This window comes from Saccopteryx leptura, chromosome 3 (assembly GCF_036850995.1).
Source record: "Saccopteryx leptura isolate mSacLep1 chromosome 3, mSacLep1_pri_phased_curated, whole genome shotgun sequence".
Taxonomy (NCBI): Eukaryota; Metazoa; Chordata; class Mammalia; order Chiroptera; family Emballonuridae; genus Saccopteryx; species Saccopteryx leptura.
In genome coordinates this window covers 75256760-75284458 of record NC_089505.1, presented here as the reverse complement: position 1 = coordinate 75284458, position 27699 = coordinate 75256760, and the positions used below count along the sequence as shown (strand labels likewise).

Sequence of the window (27699 nt, the reverse complement as noted above, 5' to 3'; positions counted from 1 at the left end):
ACGGGCTGAGGATGATGGTGACCCCATGGGGGAGGCTCTGACAGGGAACGACCTGCCCTGAGTCAGCTCACCTGAAAGAGGCGTCTCAGGATATTCCAGGTAAGTTTGCCATTTCATCATGAAAGTGAGAGCTAGGTTCCCAGGGAGGGAATGTTCCCCTTTCTGGAAAGCTGTTCATGTGACAAACCTGTGACAGAGAGGGCCATCCTTCCATGACCCCACCCTGTATGTCTTTTCCTGCTGAGGACCCCATGGTTTCTTCCATCTGCACAGCCAGGACAAGAGGGAAGAGACACCATGACCCCCACACTCACAGCCCTGCTCTGCCTGGGTGAGAATGAGGAGAGGAGGGGAAGCCCTGGTCTGGGAGGGACCCCAGGACTCAGGAGGCTCACGGGAAAGAGGGTTCTTCTCAGCATTCAGGGCTCAATCTCACACGAAATCACTTCCAGGACTGAGTGTGGCTCTGAGAACCCGAGTACAGGCAGGTGAGTTGGTCCCCAGGTGTCTCAGGTCCCACTCCTCGTGGGAACAAGGGGCCATCCCTGGGAAGTTGTGAATAGAATAAAGTAGTTCTGGGCTGATGGACATGGGGACCTCTGAGGTGTTCAGACTGAGAGCTGGAGACTGGGGGACAGAAATGTCTTGTGACTCAGCCTCTGATTTCCTTTCAGGGACCCTCCCCAAACTCACCCTCTAGGCTGATCCAGACCCTGTCATCCCCTGGGGCGGCCCTGTGACCATCTGGTGTCAGGGGACCCTGAAGGCCAAGGAATGCCATCTGTACAAAGACAGAAGCTCCGAACCTTGGTACAAAAAGAAGCCACTGGATTCCAGGGACAAAGCCAACTTCTCCATCACACAGATGACAGAGCACTGCAGGGATATATCACTGTCACTATCTCAGTGCCACTGCTGGTCAGAGCAGAGTGACCCCTGAAGCTAGTGGTAACAGGTGAGAAGACACTCAGGGGTCCCAGCCTCAGGCTCTGCCTCAGGAAGGGGGTCTGTTCTCAGGGGGTCTCTCCTCTCACAGCCCAGCCCTGGGGGATGTGAGGGAGGTGTGAGCCCATCTAACATGCTGCCCTTTCCTCTCCTAGGATTCTACAGCAAACCCAGCCTCTCAGCCCTGCCCAGCCCTGTCGTGATCTCAGGAGGGATGTGACCCTCCAGTGTGGCTCAGAGAAAGGGTTTGGAAAGTTCACTCTCACTAAGGAAGGAGAACACAGGTCCTCTTGGACCCAGGATTCAAAACAACACCCAAATGGGCGGTTCCAGGCCCTGTTCCCTGTGGGCCCTGTGACCTCCAGCCACAGGTGGACGTTCAGATGCTATGGCTGTTACAGTAACATCCCCCAGGTGTGATCACAGCCCAGTGACATCCTGGAGCTCCTGGTCTCAGGTGAGTAAGTTTCATTACTGTTCTATCCATGGATTTAGGCATCTAACTCATTACTGGCATCATTGCTGTGAGGGAGCCCTGTGTGAGAGGGTGGGGTGAGGGAACACTGTGGCTCCTGGTCAGAGACCCAGAGAGACAGTGCGACCTGGGCCAGGACAGGAGAAGGCATTGTATGGGAGGAGCAGCCCCCATAACTCACGTCTGGTCTCCCCAGGTGTGTCTCAGAAGCCCTCCCTCCTGACCCAGCAGGGCCCCATCGTGGTCTATGGACAGAGCCTGACTCTCCAGTGTCACTCTAATGTTGGCTACGACAGATTTGTTCTTATCAAGGAGAGAGGACGTGACCTCCCCCAGGGCCTTGTCTGCAGCCCCAGGCTGGGCTCTCTCAGGCCAACTTCTCCCTGGACACTGTGAGCAGCTTCCACAGGGGCCGGTATAGTTGATACAGTGGACACAGCCTCTCTTCCAAGTGGTCGGCGCCCAGTGACCCCGTGGACATCCTGGTGGCAGGTGAGGGGCCTGTGGGTTCAGTCAGGGACCCAGACTCTGCACAGGCCCTGCTGGGGGGTCTCAGGTGGTGATGGGCAGAGTGAACGTGCAGGGTCCCAGGGAGGGAGACAGAGAGAGACTGGGATGGGAGGGGAGGGGAGACTCAGAGAAACAGAGACAGACAGAGAGGAGGGTCCTCAGAGAGAAGCCTGCTGACTCTCAGGTCAGAACAAGGTGGCGGGCAGCCCTCACCCACCCTCCCTCTCCCTAGGATGGCTCCCAGACAGACCCTCTCTCTCAGTGCAGCCAGGCCCCACGGTGGCCTCAGGAGAGACCGTGACCATGCTTTGGACACAGATCCCGACGGACACTTTCCTTCTGTCCAAGGAGGGGTCAGCCAATCCCCCCTGGCATCTTATATCAGAGCTCCGAGCTCAGCAGTACCAGGCAGAGTTCTCCATGCGTCCTGTGACCTCAGCCCACGGGGGGACCTACAGGTGCTACAGCTCACACAGCACCACCCGCTACCTGCTGTCACACCCCAGTGAACCCCTGGAGCTCCTGGTCTCAGGTGAGGGGACACTGACCCTGTCCTTCCTATACTTGGTCCCCTCAGGGCCATGCCCCTAGGAAAGTCAAGGACAGTAATAAATGAGGGGGTGCAGGAGGTTTAACAGAGGAAGGTCCAGCCCATTGAGGTTGGAAACACACAGGACCTCCCACCCTGAGCTCCCATTTCTGATCTCAGCAGAGATAACAATGGGCAGGTAGAGAGAGGCATGTGGAAAATGAGCAGGGACATGATCATGCCGAGCAGAGAGGACAGACCCGGCCCCCACGGGATGCTCTCCTGTAGAGGGAAGTATCCCCACCTGTGGGAAACACTCTGCATGGCCCCTGTGCTCCCCTGGGAATAAGGAGGGGGTGTTCACAGCTCACGAGGACCCGGGGCCTCACCCAGACAGTGTGCATTCGTATCAGTGGGCTGTGCACACGGGTCTGTTATTGCTCTTGTGTGAGAACTTCTCAATAACTCTTCAATGTCTAAACTAACAATTTAACTTTTGTTATATGGAGTCACGATTCAAATATAAATAACTCTATTTCCATTTTCATTGGGAGTACATTAAATTCATACACTTATTATTGAGAGTAACATCTTGTTGATATTGTTTTTTTATCACACACATTTTCAAATTAGGTATAAATCTTTTATTTTTATTTTTTTTAGTGAAAGTAGGGGAGGTAGAGACAGACTCAAGCACGCAGCCGACCAGGATCCACCTGGCAAGCCCACTACAGGGTGATGCTCTGCCCATCTGGGGCCCTTGCTTTGTTGCAACCCGAGCCATTTTTTAGCACCTGAGGCAGAGGCCATAGCCATCCTCAGCTCCCGGGACCAACTTGCTCTAATCGAGCCATGGCTGCAGGAGGCGAAGAGAGAGAGAGAGAAAGTACGGAGAGGGGGAGGGGTGGAGAAGCAGATGGCTGCTTCTCCTCTGTGTCCTGGCTGGGAATCGAACCTGGCATATCCATATGCCAGGTGGATTTTCTACCACTGAGCAACTGGCCAGCACTAGGTTTAAACATTTTTGAAGCTAATAAACATCAGAAACATTTGATAGGTATTTGTAAAATTCAGGAAATTTAGAATCTTCTTTAAGAATTGTACGCCTGAGGTGGGGTAAGGAAAAATGAGGTACATTGGGTGTCATGGGAAAAACTGAAGAGAAAACATCAGTTTACAGTCTATTGCAGGTCCCAAGTGAGGCAGAACCACAGCCCAAATATGAGAGCAAAAGCAGAAATGGAAAGAATGTTAAGAGAAAATTAGCTGTTAAAATTGAAAGCTTTAAACTGTAGTATCAGCAGTTTATGCATTTGTAGAATTTCTCTTCATAATTACAGACACACTTCATTTTATCACACATCACAAATGTTGTGTTATTTTAAAAAATTGAAGGAAGACATTCCACCAGCAATAAGATGTTATTTGCTTTGCCGCGGTGCTCTGGAAGGAAACCAGCGATATCTCCTAGGCATGCCTGCACTCTGCAATTCAGATACAAGAGCAGAGTAGACAGATGGTTGAATTGATGTAGGGCTAGAATTTTATATGGTAGTAAGTATAATTGTGAAGGTAGCAAGTGATATGATGGGGCTGGTGAGAAAATAAACAATTTAACATAAATCTTAAATTTGTGTGGTATACCCACAAACCTATTTAAGGATATTTGTGTGGTTTCTACTTTTTGGAAAGGAACGTTCTGAGACATGATAGAACTAGTCTACCTCTTGGTCGTGATAATGATCACAAATGACTGTGCAGTTATTAAAACTCATAGGTATTTATACACAAAAAGTGAATTTTATTATTTCTAAACTAAAAAATGCATAGTAATTTGGAAAGAGAGCTATTGAACAATTGATTCAGATATCAGATAAGAACTTGAAGGTCAACTTATAATGTATATACTCACAAACATTAAAAAATAAAATGTTCTGTTATTCAAAAAAAAGAAAGAATTGTACACCTGAAACCAGTATGGCTTTGTTAACAAATGTTACCCCAATAAATTCAATATTAAAAATTTGAAAAAAGAATTACACATCTAATTTGTAATTTGTAAGCAAGCTGTTTGATTCCCTTGTATTTTCTAAATAATAGTAAGTACATATGAGGAAGCTGTTGGTTTGAGCATATTTACTTGATGATCTGCGAGATTTCTTAGATCTTCTTTCTCTGATTGTTTTTTCTTTCTTTTTTAAAAACTTATTTAGAAAATTAAATTTCACAGGGTGACATAGATCAGTAAGAGTACATAGGTACCAGTAAACAATTCTATAGCATTTAAACATTTTTTTCTTTTGATTTTATTTATTCATTTTAAGAAAGAGGACAGTGAGAGGGTGAGAGAGAGACAAAGAGAGAGTGAGAGAGATGAAGGTAGAGGAGCAGGAAGCATCAACTCCTATATGTGCCTTGACCAGGCAAGCCCAGGGTTTCGAACTGGCGATTTCAGCATTCCAGGTCAAGGCTTTATCCACTGTGCCACCACAGGTCAGGCTAGCATTTAAACTTTTGATTATGTTGTATACCCATCTCCAAAAGTCAAATAATTTTCTGACACCATATATTTCTTCCTCTTTATTCACTTCCCCCTCTCCCTCTGCCATAGCCCCCTTTCCCAATAACCACTTCACTTTTTTCTCTAGCCATGAGTCTCAGTTTTATATCCCACCGATATGTGAAATCATATCATTCTTAGCTTTTCTTATTTCATTCAGTATGATGTTCTCAAGGTTCATCCATGTTGTTGTAAATGGCAATGTCTTCATTTCTTATGTCTGAGTAGTATTCTGTTGTATATATATACCACTTCTTCTTTATCCAATCCTCTACCCGGGGACACTTTGGTTGTTTTCATGTTTTGGCAACTGTGAATAATGCTGTGATGAACATGGGGAGGGATACGTGTGTGTTTTTGTCACAATCTTTTTGAGATTTTTGGGGTAGATACCCTGTAGAGGGATTGCTGGGTCATATGGTAGTTCTATTCTTAATTTTTTGAGGAACCTCCACACTTTCTTATATAATGGCGGTACCAGTCTACATTCCCACGAGCAGTGAATAATGGTTCCTTTTTCTCCACAGCATCTCCAACACTTGTTATTACCTTTCTTGTTGATAATAGTCACTCTAACAGGTGTGAGGTGGTATCTCATTGTAGTTTTGATTTCCATTTCTCGAATAGCTAGTGAAGATGAACATCTTTTCATATATCTGTTGGCCATTTGTATATCCTCTTGGGAGAAAGGTTTGTTCAGGTCCTCTCCCTATTTTTTTATTGGATTGTTTGCTCATTTGTTGCTGAGTTTTGTAAGTTCTTTATATATTTTGAATATTAACCCCTTATAGGAACTGTTTGCAAATATCATCTCCTATTTAGTTGGCTGCCTATTTGTTTTGCTGTAGGTTTCTTTTGCTGTGCCGAAGCTTTCTAGTTTGATATAGTCCCATTCATTTATTTCTGCCTTTACTTCCCTTGCCTTTGGGATCAAATTCATAAAATGTGCTCCACAGTTAAGGTGCATAAGTTTAGTACTTACGTTTTCTTCTCTGTAATTTATTGTTTTAGATCTTATATTTAGGTCTTTGATTCATTCTGAATTAATTTTAGTGCAAGGGGACAAACTGTAGTCAAGCTTCATTCTTTTGCATGTGACTTTCCAATTTTCCCAGCACCATTTATTGAAGAGGCTTTTTTTTCTCTATTGTGTGTTTTTGTTCCTTTGTCAAATATTATTCATCCATATATAGGTGGTTTTATTTCTGGGCTTTTTATTCTGTTCCATTGATCTGTATGTCTGTTTTTCTGCCAATAACATGGTGTTTTAATTATTGTGGCTCTATAGAATAATTTGAAGTCAGTTGGTGTGATACCTCCAGCTTCATTCTTTTCCTCAGGATTGCTTTGACTATTTGAGTTATTTTATGGTTTCATACAAATCTTGTAATTATTTATTCTATTGCATTAAAAATAACATTGGGATTTTTATGGGGATTGCATTAAATTTGTATATTGTTTTGGGTAATATAGCCATTTTAAATATATTAATTCTCCCAATCCATGAACAGAAACTATTTTTCCATTTCATTGTGTGTTTTTCAATTTCTTTCAATAACATTTTGTAGTTTTCAGTATTTAGGTTCTTTCCATCCTTGGCTAAGTTTATTCCTAGGTATTTAATATTTTATTTATTTTTTGCATTTGTAAAAGAAATTGTATTTTTGAGTTCATTTTCTGAAATTTTATCATTGACATATAGAAAAGAAATAAACTTTTGAATAATATATTGACTTTGTATTTTGTGACTTTAGTGTATTGGTTTATTATTTCTAATAAGATTTTGGTGAAGTCTTTGGGGTTTTCTATATATAGGCTCCTGTGATCTGCACAAAGTGATACCCTTTACTTCTTTCCTAATATGGATGCTTTTTATCTTTCTGTTGCTTGGTCACTCTGGCTAAAACTTCCAGAACTGTGTTGAATAAGAGAGGAGAGAGTGGGCAGCCATGTCTTTTCCTGAATTTAGAAGAAAAGCCTTCAATTTTTCACCATTTAATATGATAATAGGTGATGGTTTGTCATATATGGCCTTTAGTATAGTGAGATACTTTTCTTCTATTCTGGTTTTATTGAATGTTTTAAACATAAATGGATGTTGTATGTTATTGAACTTCTTTTCTACATCTATTGATAGGGTCATATGACTTTGGTCCTTGTTTTATTGATGTGGTGTATTATGATGATTAATTTTCATATGTTGAACCATCCTTGTGCTTCTGGAACGAATCCCACTTGATCATGATGACTTATTTTTTAAATGTGTTGTATTTGATTTTTTAATATTTTGTTTAGGATTTTGGCATTTGTGCTCATTAGAGATATTGGTCTGTAGTTTTCTTTTTGTGTGTTGTCCTTGCCAGGTTTTGGTATGAAGGTTATGTTGAACTCATAAAATGTGTTATGGATTATTGCTTCTTGTTTGATATTTTGGAAGACTTTGAGAAGGATAGGTACCAAATCTTCTTTGAATGTTTGGTAGATTCACTAGTATGGTCATCTGGTCTTGGGCTTTTTTGGGTGATGGTTTTTGATAATTGTTTCTATTTCCTCCTGCTTATAGGTCTATATATGTTTTCCACTTCTTCATGATTCAGTTTTAGGAAGATTGTATAGTTTTTGGAATTTTCCATTTCCTTTAGGTTGTTGAATTTAGTGGCATACAATCCTCTGATCCTTTGTATATCTGTGATATCTGTAGTAATTTCTCATCTTTCAATCTGGATTTTGTTTATATGAATCCTTTCTTTTTTTCATAGTGAGTCTAGTCAATGGTTGGCTGATTTTATTGATCTTTACAAAGAACCAGCTCTTTGTTGTATTAATTTTTTCTATAGATTTTTTTGTTCTCTATTTCATTTAGTTCTGCACTAATTTTTATTATTTATTCTTTTCTGCTAACTTTGAATTGCCTTTGTTTTTATTTTTCTAGTTTTTTAAGACATGATGTTAGGTTTTTTCCTTGGGATCTTTATTGTTTCTTGATATAAGCTTATGATGATATAAACTTTCCTTTTATTACTCCTTTTCTGCATTCCATAGTTTTGATGTGTTATGTTGTCATTCTCATTTGTCTATTTATATCTTTTGATCTCTGCTCTTATTTCTTCTTTGACCAAGTCATTTTTTAGTTTCTTATTTTTTAATTTTCATGTTTTTGTGGGTTCCTTTACCTCCTTTTTGCTGTTGAATTCTAATTTCAAAAATTTATGGTCAGAAAATATGTTTGGTATGACTTCAATCTTACTGAATATATTGATGTTAGTTTTGTGGCCCAACGTATGGTCTATCTTTGAGAATATTTCATGAACCTTGGAAAAGAATGTATAATCTGATGTTCAGGGATGAAATATTCTGTAAATGTTTATTATGTTTTTTGGTGTAGCATGTTGTTTAAGGCTATTTCTTTATTGATTTTCTGTTTGAATAATCTATCTAAAGTTGTCAACGGTGTGTTGAGATTTAAGTATGATAATGTTTTTGTCTGTTTCTGTTTTTAGATCAGTTAATAGATGTCTTATGTAGTTTAGAACTCCCTGGTTTGTTGCATATATATTAAAAAGTGTTATATCTTCTTAGTATACTTTCTCCTTTATCATTATGAAATGTTTATCTTCTTCTCTGGTTACTTTTTGTTTTCTTGAAGTCGTCCTTGTCAGAAATGAGTATGGCTACACCTGCTTTTCTTTGGTATTACTTGCTTGGGGAATCGTTGTCCAACCTTCCACTTTGAGTTTACTCTTATCCTCACAGCTTAGATGTGTCTCTTGAAGGCAGTATACAGTTGGGTATTGCTTTTTGATTCAGTCTGTTACTCTGTGCCTTTTTATTGGTGAGTTCAGTCCATTTACATTCAGGGTAATTATTGACCCTAGGGGATTTCCTACAGCCATTTTATGTTTTGTTTTCTGGTAGCTCTATGTCTCCTTTGTTTCTTCTATGTTTTTGTCAGTTTTATTTTATTGGTATTCCATACTTTCTCCTCTGTTTCTTCCTTTTTTATGGTATGTGTTTTAGTACTGTTGGCGTTTTCTTGTGGTTGGTTACTATTAGGCTATTAAAAAAATATTTGTATGCACAGGAGTCCTTTGTCTTATTAGTGCTTCTCCACTCTATCCTCCTTCGGTACTGTAAATCTTTATCTTCTCCCCTTTTATGTTACTGCTGTCACAGATTTCCATGGTTTTACCTTGCTGGAGCTTTTACTTGTAGTTTTGTTTTTGTGTTGTTCTTTGTATCTGAAAGAATAACCCCCTTGAGTATTTTCGGCATTGGGGGATTTCTGGTGATAAATTCCCTCAGCTTTGGTATGTCTGTAAAAGTTTTTAATTTGCCTTTATTTGAAGGATAACTTTGATGGGAATAATGTTCTTGACTGGTAATTCCTCTTTTTTTTTTTTTTTGTTAATTAAATGTCTCATTCCACTCTCTTCTGGCTGTAGAGTTTCTTCTGAGAAGTTTGAGGAAAACCCAATTGGCCTTTCTTTATATGTTATGTTCTTCTTTTTCCTGGCTGTTTTGAGGATTTTTTCTTTGTCATTAATTTCTTTTATTAATTTATTGTATTTACATAGATTCTAATGTCACCCGTGTTCCCCAATATATCCCCCCGTCTCCCTCCCCATAATGCCCTCCCCCCTTTCTTCTAGGATTTACTTTTCTGCTCTTGTCCCATTCTATCACTCTATCATCCCCTTTCCCTCTGTCTGCTTTCCTTCTGGATCCTTTGAATCCTCCTCTGTCTCTATTCTGCTCCTCAGTTCATACTGTTCGTCAGATTCCTCATATGAGTGAGGTCATATGATATTTTTTTTCTCTGTCTGGCTTATTTCCACAGTGGCTGCACCAGTCTGCATTCCCACCAGCAGTGTAGGAGGGTTTCCTTTTCACCACATCCTCGCCAGCACTTACTCTGTGTTGTTTTGTTGATTAGCGCCACTCTTTCTGGTGTGAGTTGACATCTCACAGTGATTTTAATTTGCATTTTTCTATTGATTAGTGATGTTGAGCATTTTTTCATATGCCTATTGGCCATCTGTATGTCCTCTTTGGAGAAGTGACTATTCATCTCTTTTGCCCATTTTTTGGTTGGACTGTTTATCTTCCTGGTGTTGAATTTTACAAGTTCTTTTCTCTCTCTCTCTCTCTCTTTTTTTTTTTTACAAGGACAGAGAGAGAGTCAGAGAGAAGGACAGATAGGGACAGACAGACAGGAACAAAGAGAGATGAGAATCATCAATCATCAGTTTTTCGTTACGTGTTGCGACCCCTTAGTTGTTCATTAACTGCTCTCTCACATGAGCCTTGACTGCGGGCCTTCAGTGGACCTAGTAACCCCTTGCTCGAGCCAGTGACCCTGGGACCAAGCTGGTGAGCTTTTGCTCAAACCAGGTGAGCCTGCTCTCAAGCTGGTGACCTCGGGGTCTTGAACCTGGGTCCTCCACATCCCAGTCCGACACTCTATCCACTGTGCCACTGCCTAGTCAGGCAGAGATTTACAAGTTCTTTATAAATTTTGGTTATTAACCCCTTATCAGATGTATTGTCAAATATGTTCTCCCATTGTGTGGTTTGCCTTTTTTATTTTGTTCATATTGTCTTTAACTGTGCAAAAGCTTTTTAGTTTGATACAGTCCCATTTGTTCATCCTGTCCTTTATTTCTCTTGCACGTGGAGATAGATCAGCAAATATATTGCTGTGAGTTTTGTTGGAGAGCTTATTGCCTGTTTTCCTCTAGGATGCTTGTGGTTTCATGGCTTACATTTAAGTCTTTTATTCATTTTGAGTTTATTTTTATGAATGGTGTGAGTTGGTGGTATAGTACTATTTTCTTGCAGGTAGCCTACCAATTTTCCCAACATGATTTGTTAAAGAGACTGTCTTTACTCCATTGTATGCTATCACCACCCTTGTCAAATATCAATTGTTCATAAAGGTGCGGGTTTATTTCTGGGTTCTCTGTTCGGTTCCATTGATCTATATGCCTGTTTTTATGCCAGTACCAGCCGTTTTGAGTACAATGGCCTTGTAGTATAACTTGATGTCTGGAAGTGTGATACCACCCACTTTATTCTTTTTTTCCCCCCAAGATTACTGAGGCTATCCGTGTTCTTTTTTGGTTCCATATGAATTTTTGAAATATTTGTTCTATATCTTTGAAGTATATCCTTTGTATTTTAATAGAAATTGCATTGAATTTATAAATTGCTATGGGTAATATAGACATTGTTTTTTAACTTTTGAAAAAAATCTTTTCTTTATTTTTTTGTTTCTTTTAATAATTTTAATGGGGTGACATTAATAAATCAGGGTACATATGTTCAGAGAAAACATCTCCAGGTTATTTTGACATTTAATTATGTTGCATACCCATCACCCAAAGTCAAATTGTCTTCCATCACCTTCTATCTGGTTTTCTTTGTGCCCTTCCCCTCCTCCTTTCCCTCCTTCTCCTTCCTCCCCCCTCCACCCAGTAATCACCACACTCTTGTCCATGTCTTCTGGTATCATTTTTATGTCCCACCTATGTATGGAATCATGCAGTTCTTAGTTTTTTCTGATTTAGATATTTCACTCAGTATAATGTTATCAAGATCCATCCATGTTGTTGTAAATGATCCGATGTCATCATTTCTTATGGCTGAGTAGTACTGCATAGTATATATATACCATATCTTCTTTATCCAGTCATCTATTGAAGGATTTTTTGGTTGTTTTCATGTCTTTGCCACTGTTAACTATGCTGCAATGAACACGAGACTGCATGTGTCTTTTTTTTTTTCTTCTGAAGCTGGAAACGGGGAGAGACAGTCAGACAGACTCCCACATGCGCCCGACCGGGATCCACCCGGCACGCCCACCAGGGGGCGATGCTCTGGCCCTCCGGGATGTCGCTCTGTTGCGACCAGAGCCACTCTAGCGCCTGGGGCAGAGGCCAAGGAGCCATCCCCAGTGCCTGGGTCATCTTTGCTCCAATGGAGCCTCGGCTGCGGGAGGAGAAGAGAGAGACAGAGAGGAAGGAGAGGGGGAGGGGTGGAGAAGCAAATGGGCGCCTCTCCTGTGTGCCCTGGCCGGGAATCGAACCCAGGACTTCTGCATACCAGGCCGACGCTCTACCACTGTTTTTGAATTTTGGGGTTATATACCCAGTAGAGGAATTGCTGAGTCATAAGGTAGTTCTATTTTTACTTTTTTGAGAACCACTATACTTTCTTTCATAATGGTTGTACTACTTTATATTCCCACCAACAGTGGATGAGGGTTCTTTTTTCTCCACAGCCTGTCCAACACTTGCTATTACCTGTCTTGTTGATAATAGCTAATCTAACAAGTGTGAGGTGGTATCTCATTGAAGTTTTGATTTGTATTTCTCTAATAACTAATGAATATAAGCATCTTTTCATATATCTGTTGGCCATTTGTTTTTCTTTCTGAGAGAAGTGTCTGTTCATGTCCTCTTCCTATTTTTTTATTGGATTGTTTGTTTGTTGTTGAGTTTTATGAGTTCTTTGTATATTTTGGATATTAGGCCCTTATCTAAGCTGTTGTTTGAAAATATCATCTTCCATTTAGCTGGCTGTCTTTTTGTTTTGTTGTCAGTTTCTCTTGCTGTGCATAAACTTCTTAGTTTGATGTGGTCCCATTCATTTATCTTTGCCTTCACTTCCCTTGCCTTTGGAGTCAAATTCATAAAATGCTCTTTATAACCAAGGTCCATGAGTTTATTACCTATGTTTTCCTCTATGTACTTTATACTTTTAGGTCTTATATTTAGGTCTTTGATTCATTTTGAATTAATTTTAGTACAAGGGGAAAAACTAGTTGAGTTGCATTTTTTTTGTATGTGGCTTTCCAGTTGTCCCAGTACCATTTGTAGAAGAGGCTTTCTTTTCTCCATTGTGTGTTGTTGGCCCCTTTATCTAAAATTATTTGACCATATATATGCAGTTTTATTTCTGGGCTTTCTATTCTGTTCCATTGGTCTGAGTGTCTATTTTTCTGCCAATACCATGCTGTTTTGTTGTCATGGCTCTATAATATAATTTGAAGTCAGGTATTTTAATGACCCCAGCTTCGTTCTTTTTCCATAGTATTGCTTTGGCTATTCGAGGATTTTTAAAGTTCCATATAAATCTGATGATTTTTTGTTCCATTTCTTTAAAAAATGTCATTGGAATTTTGATGGCAATTGTATTGAATTTTTATATTGCTTTGGGTAATATGGTCATTTTGATTATATTTATTCTTCCTATCCCAGAATAAGAAATATTTTTCCATTTCATTTTATATTTTTTGATTTCCCTTAACAATGCTTTGTATTTTTTATTATATAAATTCTTTACATTTTTTGTTATGTTTATTCCTAGGTATTTTGTTGTTGTTGCAACCATGAAGGAGATTATTTTTTTTAGTTTATTTTCTGATGATTCATTGTTGGCGTATAGGAAAGCAATGGACTTTTGTATATTAATTTTGTATCCTGCGACCTTACTGCATTGGTTTATTGTTTCTAGTAATCTTTTTGTGGAGTCTTTGGGGTTTTTGATGTATAGGGTCATATCATCTTAAAAAAGTGAAACCTTTACTTCTTCTTACCCAATATGAGTGCCCTTTATTTCTTTCTCTTGTCTGATTGCTCTGGCCAGAACTTCCAGCACCATGTTAAATAGGAGTGGAGACAGTGGACAACCCTGTCTTGTTCCTGATTTAAGAGGAAAAGTCCTCAGTTTTATGCCATTTAATATGATGTTAGCTGATGGTTTATCATAAATGGCCTTAATCATGTTGAGATATTTTCCTCCTATACTCATTTTGTTTAGTATTTTAAACATAAAATTGTGTTGTATTTTATCAAATCCCTTTTCTGCATTTTTTAATAAGATCATTTGGTTTTTGTTTTTTGTTTTGTTGATATGGTGTATTACATTAACCATTTTACATATGTTGAACCATCCTTGAGATTGTGGGATGAATCCCACTTGATCATGATGTATTATTTTTTTTAACATGTTGTTGTATTCGATTTGCTAGTATTTTGTTTAGTATTATAGCATCTGTAATCATTAGAGATATTGGTCAGTAGTTTTCTTTTTTTTGTATTGTCCTTGCCAGTTTTCGGTATGAAGGTTATGTTGACCTCATAAAATGTGTTTGGAAGTATTGCTTCTCCTTCCATTTTTGGGAATAATTTGAGTAGAATAGGAATCATGTTTTCTTTGAATGTTTGATAGAATTCACTAGTATTGCCATGTGGCCCTGGACTTTTATTTTTGGGGAGGCTTTTAATAATTTTTTTTCTATTTCCTCCTGCTTATAGGTCTGTTTAGGCTTTCTGCTTCTTCATGACTCAGTCTAGGAAGATTGTATTGTTCTAGGAATTAATCCATTTCTTCTAGGTTGTTGAATTTTGTGGCATATAGTTTTTCATAGTATTCTACAATAATTCTTTGCATATCTATGATATCTGTGGTGATTTCTCCTCTTTCATTTTGGATTTTGTTTATATGAATCCTTTCTCTTTTTTCCTTAGTGAGTATTGCCAAGGGTATGTCAATTTTGTTGATCTTTTCAAAGAACCAGCTTCTTGTTTTATTAATTTTTTCTATAGTTTTTTGTTCTCTATTTCATTTATTTCTGCTCTGATTTTTATTATTTCCTTTTTTCTGCTGGTTTTTGGTTGTCTTTGTTCTTCTTTTTCTAGTTCCTTAAGATGTGATGTTAACTGCTTTACCTGAACTCTTCTTGTTTGTTCATATAGGCATGTAGTAATATGAACTTTCCTCTTATTACTGCTTTTGCTGCATCCCAGATATTCTGATATGTTATATTGTTATTTTCATTTGTCTGTATGTATCTTTTGATCTCTGCACTTATTTCTTCTTTGACACACTCATTTTTTAAAAGTATGTTGTTTAGTTTCCACAGTTTTGTGGGTTTACCACTTTTTTGCAGTTAAATTCTAGTTTCAAGGCTTTATGATCAGAAAATATGCTTGGTATAATTTAAATTTTTCTAATTTTGCTGATGTTATTTTTGTGGCCCAACATATGGTCAATTCTTGAGAATGTTCCATGTACACTAGAGAAAAATGTATACTCTGGCACTTTGGGATGAAATGTCCTGTAGATGTCTATCATATCCAGTTGTTCTAGTGTTTCATTTAAGGCCAATATTTCTTTATTAATTTTCTTTTTGAATGAATGATCTAGAGCCTTCAGTGGTTTATTAAGGTCTCCAAGTATGATTGTATTTTTGTCAGTTTTTATTTTTAGGTCAGTCAGTAGCTGTCTTATATATTTTGGTGCTCCTTGGTTTGGTGCATATATATTAAGAAGTGTTATGTCTTCTTGATTCGGTGTCTCTTTAGTCATTATGAAATGACCATTTTTGTCTCTGATTACTTTTGCTGTCTTATAGTCAGCATTGTTAGATATGAGTATTGCTACACCTGCTTCTTTTTGGATGTTATTTGCTTGGAGTATTGTTTTCCAGCCTTAAACTTTGAATTTATTTTATCCTTGTTGCTTACATGTGTTTTTTGTAGGCAGCATACAGTTGGATTTTCTCTTTTAATCCATTCTTCTACTCTGTGTCTTTTTATTGGTGAGTTCAATCCATTTACATTTAGTATAATTATTGACACTTGAGGGTTTCCTATTGCCATTTTATATATTGCTTTCTGTTAGTTTATATCTTGTTTGTTCTTCTCTTTTGTTTTTCTATCATTTGTTTTTGTTTGCTTGTTATCGATACTTCTTTCCTCTATTACTTCTTTTTTCAAGTCATGTGCTTCTATGGTGTTTTTTCAGGGGTGGTTACCATTAAGTAATGGAAAGGGTATCTACCATGTTCATTGTAGTACACTATCCTATGAGTGCTTTTGCACTCCATCATCCTTTGCTACTATTAATCTTCGTCCTCTCCTCTTTTTTGTTTTTGTTGTCACAGTTTAAATTTGGTTTTATTGTGTTCTTAGTGGAGCTTTTACTTGTGAGTTTGTTTTGTTTTGTTCTTTGTGTCTGGTTGGAAAACCGCCTTTAGTATTTCCTGAAGTGGGGATTTTCTGATGATAAATTTCCTCATCTTTTCTGTATCTGAATGTTTTTATTTCTCCTTCGTATTTGAAAGATAGTTTTGATGGGTATAGTAATTTTGGCTGGAAGTTCCTCTCTTTTAAAACTCTATATATTGGGGTTCACTCTCTTCTAGCTTGTAGAGTTTCTGCTGAGAAATCTGATGATAATTAATAGGTCTTCTTTTATATGTTGTATTCTTCTTTTCCCAGGCTGCTTTGAGAACTTTTTCTTTGTCGTAGGTTTGTGCCAATTTCATTATGATGTGCCTTGGAGTAGGTTTGTTGGGGTGAAGATAACTTGGTGTTCTGTTTGCTTCTTGAATTCGAGGCTTTAGTTTTTTCTATAGACTTGGGAAGTTCTTGCCTATTATTTGTTTGAATATGTTCTAAATTCCATTTTCTCTCTCTTCTCCTTCTGTTTTACCCATTATTCTTATGTTGCTCTTTCTGTTGGAGTCAGATAATTCCTTTAGGGCTTTCTCATTTTTTTAAATTTGTGAATCTCTCCTCTTCTCTCTGTTGTGCCTCAAGTTGCCTGTCTTCTTTGTCACTAATTCTCTTTTCTATCTAGCCTGTTCTAATAGGCTGTTTACCTCGTTTTTCAGTTCATGAATTGAGTTTTTCACTCTGTTTGACTTGATTTCATAGTTTCAATTTCCTTGGTAATATATTCTTTCTGTTCACTGAGTTGGTTTTTGAGCTCCCTAAATTGCCTTTCTGTGTTTTCTTGTATATCTCTGAGTATTTTTAGGATTTCTATTTTTAATTCTCTGTCATTTAACTTCAAGGTTTCCAATCTATTAAAAATATTTTCTATAGATTTTTCCTCATCTATCTGTGCTATATCTCTGTCTTTTGGATTTTGATATTCAGTTTTCTTTTCCTTAATGGTATCTGAGGGTGGTTTTGTTAATAACACTAATGAGAATTAATAAAGAATAAAAGTGGAAAAATAAAACAATTTAAAAAATTATTTTTTGAGAAAATACCGTGAAAAACTGAGAATTATATTGTACTAAATGGAACAAAAACTACTTAGTACAGAGGGCCTGAGTTGGAGAGAAGTGACAAAGGGGCTAAAAGCATGGTAAGGACCCACAAAATGCAAAAAAGAAAAAAAATTGGATCAAGAATAAAATCATTTTCTTGTAAAAGACAGTTGAATGAGAGATATAGTGAAACAGATAAGAAGAAAACAAGAATAAGAAAAAATAATATTGTTATATGTGAAACAAAAACTGCATAGAATGAAAAGCTGGGTTTGCGCATATGCTAATGAGTTAAAAAGCTAAGTGAAAAGCACACCAAATGCCACAAAGAAAAAATTTGAGTCCAAAATAAATAATTTGTTTGTGAGTGAGGATCAAATGAGAGGAAAAGTGAAAGATAAAAGAAGAATCTAAGAGAGAGAGAAAAAAAAGAAAAAGAAAAAGAAGAAGATAAAAAGGGAAGAGTTAAGGTTTTTGGAGTGTAACCCTCATAGAGAGAAAGAAAAAAGAAAAGAAATAATAATGGGAGATGTAACACCTATGGGTAATGTAGTTCAAGATGAAGAGAAAAGAATAAGATGAGCAGAGGATAAAAGGACCAATGTGGAAGAAAGAAAATAAAGATAAGAAAATGAAAGAAACAAAAGAAAGTGGAAAAAATTATAAAGACTGTGGATTATTTTTGATTTTGAGAGGTTATCTTTTTTCTTTTTCTTTCTTCTCCCTCTTCCTGGTCGGTGGCACTGTACTCCAGGCTCTACCCCTGTGGCACGCTTAAGTAGAGATTTTTAGTTGATGTGTCCCTATGGTGATGTCATATACGAGGCCTCAGTCTCGTTGGTAGTTGGGGCTTGTTAGAGTTTGCAGGCTCCAACGATGAGAGAGTCTGTTTTCCTGGAGCTTCTCTCCAAGTCTCTCCTTCCTGAATTAGCAGCCTGGTGATCCAGCTATAAAGTTGCCCCTGCCACTGCCTGGAGAGTAAGAGGCCCTAAAAGCTGGCAAATCTCCACTCTATCCCCACTCAGCACAGGGCTCTGGGTAAGGCTCTGCCAGTTGGAGCCACCGGCATAATCAGGTATGGCTGGGAGCCGATTGCTCTCAAATTGTCTTTCTATGAGCCTACAGGCATGTCTAGTATGCCTCAGCACTCTGTGGGACCATTCTCCCCAGGCTTTTTGCACTTTGTAACCTTTATTGGCTGGCAGGAAGATGCCCTAGTCGCTGCCTGCAAGAACAGGAGGTCTTAAAAGCCACCAAGTCCCTTCTTTTAGTGCACAGCCCTGAGTATAAAAGCTCTACCAGTCAGAGCCACCAGCTTAAGCAGGTAGGGGGGCATGTTGTCTTCTGTTCAGGCTCCTTTCTAAGGTTTCCCAGGTATGTCTAGTTAAATTTACCTTAGTGTTCTGTGGGATTGCTCTCTGCAGGCTTCTTCCTTGTTAAAAAGCCTACAGCGTAGCCTGCCCAATTTCTGCCATGTTCTCTGAGGTCTGTTTCATAGGAATGTGTTTTTCACCCTGTATCAGCTGGCATGAAGTAGCCCCAGCTACTGTGAGTAGAGCAAGAGGCCCTAAAAAATATCACATCTCTTCTCTTAGATTGCTTACCTGAGAAAGAAGACCTTGTCATCCAGAGCCGCTGCTGGCGTAAGCCAGTTGGGCAGTGAGCAGACTGTGGGTTAAGCTAATTTCAGCCATTGGATTCCTGGATCTGCTCCAGAGACTGTCTGCAAGCTGCCTGCATGCCCCTCCCTCTAGCACTTCCGCATTTTTTCTTCCCTGGCAATGTGCTTTGTTAGCCTGTATGGCTGGTGGAGGTGCACCGCCCACCCGGAGAGGTCCAAGCCTAGGGAAGATGGCTTTTCTGCACTCCCTATGCGCTGTTGTTCGGAGACCAGAGATACACTGAGACTCTGGTCACAGCCCACTCAGAAGGCTACTGCTGACAGTCTCTGACCCTGGCCCTCTGTCCAGAAATATGGGCGCCCATGCTCAGGGCACTAAAAGGAACCACTCGCACACTGTCCATGCTCACACACCAGGATATTGAGAGTAATGAAGGCCAGTGCTCACCTGCCTCTGCCAGCGTCCACTCACATGGGCTGACCTGCTGTGGGCACACTCTCTCCTTGGCTTGAACGTCTCTGCCTCAGCCCAGCTCTTTCTACACCCCCAGCCCTCACTTTCTCTGTTCCAAGTGAAAGCAGCCCTTCAGGTCAGTGTTTTCTTCTCCATCTTTTTTCCTTCAGGGTCGATTATATATAAATATTTAGCCACCTTTTTGCCCAATCGTACCTTTATTCAGTGTGTGGGTCTTACAGACGCTCCTGGGATCATTTTTCTGTCTCTAGTTGTTGAACTTGTTGAAGTTTTGGGGAGAGGTATCGGTAGCCCTCCTCATAGCGCCATTTCTGTGACGTCACTCCAATATAGACATTTTAATAATGTTTATTCTTCCTAGCCATGAACACGGTATATGCTTCCACTTGTTTGTATCTTCTTTAACTTCTTTTATCAATATTTTATAATTTTCTAAGTACAAGTCTTTCACCTCCTTGGTTAAATTTACTCCTAGGCATTTTATTTTTTCTTGCAATAGTGAAGGGGATTGTTTTCTTAATTTCTCCTTCAGACAGATCATTGTTGGTGTATAAAAATGCCTCTGATTTCTGAGTATTAATTTTATATCCTGCTACCTTGCTGAATTCATTTATCAGGTCCAGTAGTTTTTTTACTGTGACTTTAGGGTTTTCTAGGTATAGTATCATATCATCAGCAAATAATGATAGTTTTACTTCTTCTTTTTCAATTTAGATGCCATTTATTTCTTCTTGTTGTTTGATTGCTTTGGCTAGGACTTCCAGAACTATATTGAATAAAAGTAGTGAAAGGGGGCACACCTGCCTTGTTCCTGATCTTAAGGGGATTGCTTTTAACTTTTGCCCATTGAGTATGATGTTGGCTGTGGGCCTGTCATAGATGGTCTTTATCATGTTGAGGTATGTTCTGTGTATTCCCACTTTGCTGAGAGTTTTGATCATAAATGGGTGCTGGATTTTATCAAATGCTTTTTCTGCATCTATTGATATTATCATGTGGTTTTTGTCCTTCCTTTTTTTTATGTGATAAATCCCATTGATTGATTTGCTAATATTGCACCAGCCTTGCCTCCCCAAAATAAATCCCACTTGATCATGGTGTATGATTTTTTTCATGTATTGCTGGATCTGGTTTGCTAATATTGTGTTGAGAATTTTAGCATCTAAATTCATCAGGGATATTGGCTTATAGTTTTCTTTCTTTTTGTGTCTTTGTTTTTGGAATCAGAATTATGCTCACCTCATAAAAGGAGCTTGGAAGTTTTTCCTCCTTTTGAAGTTTTTGAAATAGCTTGAGAAGGATAGGAGTTAGCTCTTCTTTGAATATTTGGTAGAATTTTCCTGTGAAGTCATCTGGCCCAGGGATTTTGTTTGCTGGTAGTTTTTTGATAACTGTTTCAATCTCTTTTGTTGTAATCAATCTATTTAGGTTTTCTGACTTTTTCAGATTGATTTTTGAAAGCTTAAATTTTTTAAGGACTTTGTCCATTTCACCTAGGTTGTCTAATTTTTTGGCATACAGTTCTTCATAGTATTTTTTTTCAATCCTTTGTATTTCTACTGTGTCTGTTGTTACTTCTCAACCCTCATTTCTAATTTTACTTGAGTCCTTTCTCTTTTTTTCTTGCTGAGTCTGGCTAAGGGTTAATCGATCTTGTTTACTTTTTTAAAGAACCATCTCTTGGTTTCATTGATCCTCTGTATTGTGTTTTTAGTCTCTAGGTCATTTATTTTTGCTCTGATCTTTATTATTTCCTTTCTTCTACTTCCTCTAGATGTTACTTGCTGTTCTTTTTTATAGTTCTTTTAGTTGCATGATTAGGGGTTTATTTGGTTTTTGTTTTTGTTTTTGTTTTTTTTTAGCTTTTTCTAGCTTCTTAAGGTATGACTGTAATGCTATGAACTTCCCACTCAGGACTGTTTTTGCTCTGTCTCATAGATTTTGAGTTGTTGTATGCTCATTTTCATTTGTTTGAAGGAAATTTTTTTATTTCTTTCTTGATCTCATTGTTGACCCAGTCGTTGTTTAATAACATGCTGTTTAGTTTCCAAGTGTTTGAGTGTTTTTCAGTTTTCCTATTGTAGTTGATTTCTAGTTCATGCCATTGTGGTCAGAGAAGATGCTTGATATGGTTTCAATCTTCTTAAATTTGTTGAGACTCATTTTATGCCCAATTATGTGGTCTATTGTAGAGAATGTACCACGAGCACTTGAAAAGAATATATATTCTGCTGCTTTAGGGTGAAGGTTATGAAGATATCTATTAAATTCAGTTGATCTAGTGTATCCCTTAATTCTGTTGTTTCTTTGTTAATTTTCTTTCTTGAGGATCTATTCATTGTTGTTAGTGGGGTATTGAAATCTTCTACCATTATAGTATTGTTGTTGATCTCTCCCTTTATGTCCATCAAAATCTGCTTTATAGGGGCATGCAACATAATTAAATGTCAAAATAATCTGGAGATGCTTTCTCTGAACATATGTACCTTGATTTATCAATGTCACCCCATTGAAATTAATTTTAAAAATCTACTTTATATATTTTGGTGCTCTTATAGTAGGTGCATATATATTTATAATGGTTATCTCTTCCTGTTGGATTGCATCCTTTATCATAATGTAGTGACCTTCTTTATCTTTTACTATAGCCTTTTTTTTAAAGTCCATTTTGTCTGATATAAGTATTGCTACTCCAGCTTTTTTTTTTTCATTTCTATTTGTATGAAATATTTTTTTCCATCCTTTTACCTTTAGTCTATGTGTATCTTTTCTTTTGAGGTGTGTCTCTTGTAGACAGCATATGTATGAGTCCTGTTTTCTTATCAATGCAGCTACCCTATGTCTTTTGATTGGTTCATTTAATCCATTTACACTTAAGGTTATTGATATGTAGTTGTTTATAGCCATTTTATTCTTTAAAGCTATATTCCTCTTTTACTATTTTCTCTTCCCCCTTTGTTTTATTTAGAACAGGCCCCTTTACATTTCTTGCAGCATTAGTTTGGTTGAAATGAGTTCCTTGAGTTTTGTGTGTTTTTAATTTGTCTGGAAAGCTTTTTATTTCTCCTTCAATTTTAAATGATAGCCTTGCTGAATAAAGTAGTCTTGGTTGTAAGTTATTGTTCTGCATTACTTTGAATATTTCTTGCCATTCCCTTCTGGCCTCAAGTGTTTTTGTTGAGAAGTCAGATGTCATTTTTATGGGGGCTCCTTTGTAGGTGATAGCCTTTTTTTTCTTTAGCAGCTTTTAATATTTTCTCTTATCTCTTAGCTTTGGTATTTTAATTATGATGTTTCTTGGTATAGATTTTATTTTTTGGTTTCTCTTTAATGGAATTCTCTGTGCTTCTTGAACTTGTGTGACTTTTTCCTGCATCAATTTAGGGAAGTTTTCAGCTATAATTTTATTGAACAAGGTCTTTAAGCCTTGTACTTTCTCTCCTTCTTCAGGAACCCCTATGATGTGAAAGTTGTTTCTCTTTACGTTGTCACAGAGCTCTCTTAGAGTTTCCTCAGATTTTTTTAGTCTCTTTTCTTTCTGCTGTTCTGCTTCCATGCTTTCACTTATCTTGTCCTCTAAGTCACTGATTCGATCCTCTGCTTCATCTAGCCTGCTTTTAGTTCCTTCCAGTGTAGTCTTCATTTCTGATATTGTGTTTGTCATTTCTGTCTTGTTCTTCTTTATGATTTCTGTGTCCTTTTCAATGCTTTCAATTTCTTTACTGAAGTGTTGATTAAGTCCATCCATTGTAGCTTTGAGATCTTTAAGCATTCAAAAAATCATTTATTATTCTCTGCATCTTATAATTTGATAACTTCCAATTTGTCTAAGACTTTATCAGAGGATTTATCTTGTTGAAGCATATGACTTATGCTTCTCTGCCTACCCATTATTTTCTATGACTTGTAGGCTTCTTTCATCTGTGATCTCCTTACCTAGTAAAGCCTCTTTGAAGTCTTGATTTGTTTGTTTTCTTCCCAGTTTTCTTAATTCAGTGGTAGTCTAGTTTACTGATCTCAACAGGGGTCTTATTTGAAACTCTATTCAGGAATGTGGTGGTTGTAACCTGAGACACTGAAGGCCCTATCTTCCAGCTTCCTTCTGAGAGCAGGGTGCTTTCTCCATATCAGTAGGGGAAGGTGTATCTCAGATCTCTATGGAGACTTGAGTTACTGATCCTCCTCCCCACTTCCTGTTTTCAGCTGTGTCTTATTGCTCTGATTAAAGTTGGTGAGCTTTCTGGAGGTGGGTCACCTGGAACCACTTTAGGCTTGTGCTTTTTTGAGGGTTCAACCTCTCCCCCAGCTATAGCTGCCTCCAGCACTGGATGAGTCAGCTTCTCAGGTCCTCCAATGCATTCCTCTGCCAGTCATTGTCTGTCTCTCTCTCTCCCCTTTCCTTTTGGAAGATAAGCCAGCCCTTTCAATACACCTCTTTCCCAGGTCCCCAGGCAAGTGGCTGTGAACAATATTTACTACTATTTTCCTTGGAATGAGAGCCCTTCTGGGCTCTCAGCCTCACACCCCCTTTGTTCCTGTAAACAAGGGAGACTCATCGCTCCTCGGAGCTCCCTACCAGGTTCAGTGTGGCTTCTTCTTTGCTCCTTGGTTTTTGAGAGCTGGTCTTGTAGTCCAGAGTTGGTTTTCATGCTGATTGTACCTAAATTAATTTGTAATCCAGTTTGGTGGTGTGAGCTGGGAGTCTGTGCATCTGCCTACTCTGCTGCCATCTTCAGGTCTCTCTAGAACAAGTTTTTAAAAAGTTGTTAATATCAAACCCTGACCCTGACTCTGACTGAGGCTACAAACTCAGTTTCTGCTCTACTATTAACCCTAATGCTATCCCTGGCCCTAACCATACCTTTAATTATCTATTTTTTATTTATTTAAAAATATGGTTAACATGTATATTTATTTTTCCTGTTTCTCTCTCTTTTTTTTTAAGGGGCCTAAATATGGTTAACATTTATTTCTATTTTTCCTGTTTCTCTCTTTTTTTTAAGGGACCCAATATTTTCTTCTGCACCCAGGGCCTCAACCAACCTTAATTGGCCTCTGCCTGTAACCATTGTTTTAAACCCTGCATCTGGCATTTTGGTTGTTTCCAGTTCATTTAATTCTTTTTCTGTGGATTTCCTTCTTCTTTCATTTGGGGCATATTCTTTCTCTCCTAATTTTATCTCTCTGTGTTAAGTATCTTTGCTGTGACTCTCAGACTTCTTATGATGTTTTTCTGGTGATGGTGGCTTGTTGGACTTAGGGGCACAATCATTCACATGACCTGAGTTCCATGCTCCAGGAATGTTTATTTTGGGTTGTGTGCACCCTCTGTTGTAGTTGAGTCATGAATGCTGATGACTTTTTGTGGATGGAGTTAACCCTTTGGGCTGGCTGACTATAAGGATAAACCTCAATCACTGTTTGAAGTCATGCTGCAGAGGTTATCCCTCAAGGTGGTGCTCTTCCTAGCAGAGTCTTGTGGCTGCCGAGAGCTCTCTTTGGGTGTGCTGCTTGTATGGCTAGCTGGGTCAAGATTAAGTGTGGTCTGAAGCCCACCAGTGGTTGTTTTGTTCTGGGTCCACTTGGATGTGGTTCAGGTACAGGCTGATATTGGACACTGTGCGTGACCTTGGTCTACTGTCTGGAGCTACCATGCTGTTCACTGTTTGTGGCTTCATCTCCCAGGCCTGGGTGTGCATGGAAGGGGTCAATCTATGTACAAGAGTCAGCTTCCTCCAGCTTAGAGCAGGGGGCAGATCTATAAAATGGCTGAGGCTCGCTGAGGTTTGCCTCCACCTGTCAGGTATTCTGTCTCTCCTTGAGGTTGCCTGATCTTTTTCCAGAGCCTTCTGAAGAAAGACCACAGCCTTTTTTTACTCGTTGTGAGCTCAGTAGGGTTGGGCAACTGGAACTGGGGAGGATGGATATAGTAGGTCCCCTATGTGGGGGTCATGCAGTGAGAAACTTCGTGATAGGAAAGTGGCCAATACTCCAGAGTCAGATCTCACAGTCTATGCCAGCATTTCTGACTAGCTCCCTCAGGAGGGGCAGGATATATGTTCAAGTTGCATGAAGCCAGTCATCCCTTCTACAGGAGCCAGCTCAGCCAGGTGGGACACTGGGCTCAGGATAATGAATCAGAAAAGTCTCCCATAGGGTTGATGTTAGCCCAGCCCGCAGGTGGAGGTCAAGCTCTTCACGCTAGTCCCAGGCAATAGCTTTCAAGAGATTCACACTCAAATACCCAAACTCCCAGCAGCTCCCCCTTTCAGCTGCACAACTAAGCTCTGAGGGTCAGGTATCTGGAAGTTGGAAGGACAGATCCAAACAATCTGCTTGGGAGAGTGTAAGCTGAGCTCACAGGGGAGATAGGAGTGCTGCCCCCTCAATGGATGGCTTGGCCCTGGGAAGGTGGCATCTACATCTCCAGCAGACTCCTTTTTCTCCTGGTGGACCAAACCCCCACTGTTTTTCACCACCAGATGCTGTGTAGGCTCTTCTTCCCATATCTGTTGTTCTGGGTTGGGGAGCTCTGCGTGGAGTTGAGACCCCATGCTCCTGGGGGGAGAAAGTTTTCTAGCCAAGGTATTTCTCCAGCTTTTCAGCTGCCACACCAGGATGCAGGGTCTAGCCCTTTATGCATTTCCACCTTCCTTCCAGTCTCTATGTGGTTTCCTCTGTAAATCCTTAGGTAGAAAACCTCAGTTCAGCTGTCCTCTAGTTGAGTATTTAGGTTCATTGCTTTGTAAGTTAGCTGTAAGTCTGGCTTGGGCCCAGGAGCAGGAGAGTTTAGTTTTCACTGACTCTGCAGCCATGTTGGAATCTGTTGGAATTTCACTTTTTTTATTCCAAACTGTATGCCTACCTTTCTCACTCCAAATTCCTGATGATGAAATGGTGGAGTAAAATGTTTTAGAGCTTTACCTCATGAAAACAGCTTAATTCATACCCAAAATTATTTCAAGGCAAAACTATTAAGAAATCTATATTTTATACTGAAAGTATTATTTTTTAATAATTTATTTAGAAAATTAAATTTCATTGCAGTATTATTCACATGGCCAAGATAGAAAAACAACCAAATTGACCCTCGAAAGCATTACTGACCTTTACATTTCCATCTGTTTTTCTGTTTTATTAAGGTTTTATTAGTTGTGCTATCTTGTTCTAACAGAAACACATCTCCTAGAAATTATCTTTTTTTCTCTGGTTACCAGGCACATGAGACACATTACAAAGGCTTCCTGGTTGCAACCATTTGGACATTAACCCAAGAGAATAACAGTTATCATCCATGTGCATTTCCTGAATTGTGTGAGCTGATATTTAAAATTTTTGCATGGATTTTTGTAATTGGGATACTTCAATAATACTTTTTTAATCTTTCTTTTTTTCTATCAAGATGGTTTGACAGATTGACATAATTTCCTACTTTTTGTGCTCATTAAATATTATAATTTGGTGGAATTTCTCTGTTCCTTAAACCTTGAAAACCAGAACTGTGGACATCCTTGTTTGTGACATTTAAAATTTTTTTTAAATTAATTATTTTATTTATTCATTTAGAGAGAGGGGAGAGAGAGAGAGAGAGAGAGAGAGAGAGAGAGAGAAGGGGGAGGAGCAGAAAGCATCAACTCCCATATGTGCCTTGACCAGGGAAGCCTTGAGTTTTGACCCGGCAACCTCAGCATCCAGGTTGACGCTTAAACCACTGTGCCATCGCAGGTCAGGCTTATGACATTTGATAAGGGGTGCATGGAGGTTGCCTTTTGGGATAAAAATTACATCATTACCCATCCATTTAGCTCTCTCTCCTTCTCTCCTCAAATACACAGCACACGCAACACACACACCCACTACATATTGGTACAGCACACACATATGTAGATATAAATGATGATATGTAATTCTAGTATTTATGAAAGAATATATATATGCCACTATATATACTGATATATTTTACACACTATTTTATAGTATACTACAAAAATTGTATATATATTATATATTACATATATATACATATATGGTGTTTCTGACATTCAGAGCCCCTGACAGCAACCCCTGCTCCTAGATCCCTGGCTCCCAACTATTGAAATGTGGGATCTCTCAGCTATAGGTAATAATCTTTTGAGACTTTGAGTCTCAGACTGAATGCAGAACACACAGTTCTTAAATATTTCCAAATTGAGACAGTTTTTTTCCACTAATCCTAAGCTCTTGGACACAGGTAACTCTTATCACAGTGGCTCAGAGCAGGTTCTGAATTCAGACGTCACAAGGATGCTGAGGCCAAGGGGTGGTGGGACCCTGGGGTGGACATCAGACCATGGAGAATTGGGTCTTTCCTAACCACAGTGACCTCTATATTCACATTTTCTAGCCCAAGTACCTCAGGACTACACAGTGGAGCACCCTATCCAGATAGGCATGGCTGCATTGATCCAGCTGGTCCTTAGAGTGCTGCTGTTTCATGCTCGAAACAGCCCAGGAAGGACCCACGATGCAACCAGGTGGTGA

The 27699-nt window shown here is 39.0% G+C and overlaps 1 protein-coding gene and 1 pseudogene across 2 annotated transcripts in view; both read left to right on the top strand.

The window, feature by feature from the left end:
* Window positions 1-27699, top strand: part of LOC136399362 (leukocyte immunoglobulin-like receptor subfamily A member 5) — a 429345-nt gene that overhangs the window by 365220 nt on the left and 36426 nt on the right. The window lies entirely within an intron of this gene.
* LOC136397137 (leukocyte immunoglobulin-like receptor subfamily A member 6) lies at window positions 298-27699 on the top strand (annotated as a pseudogene).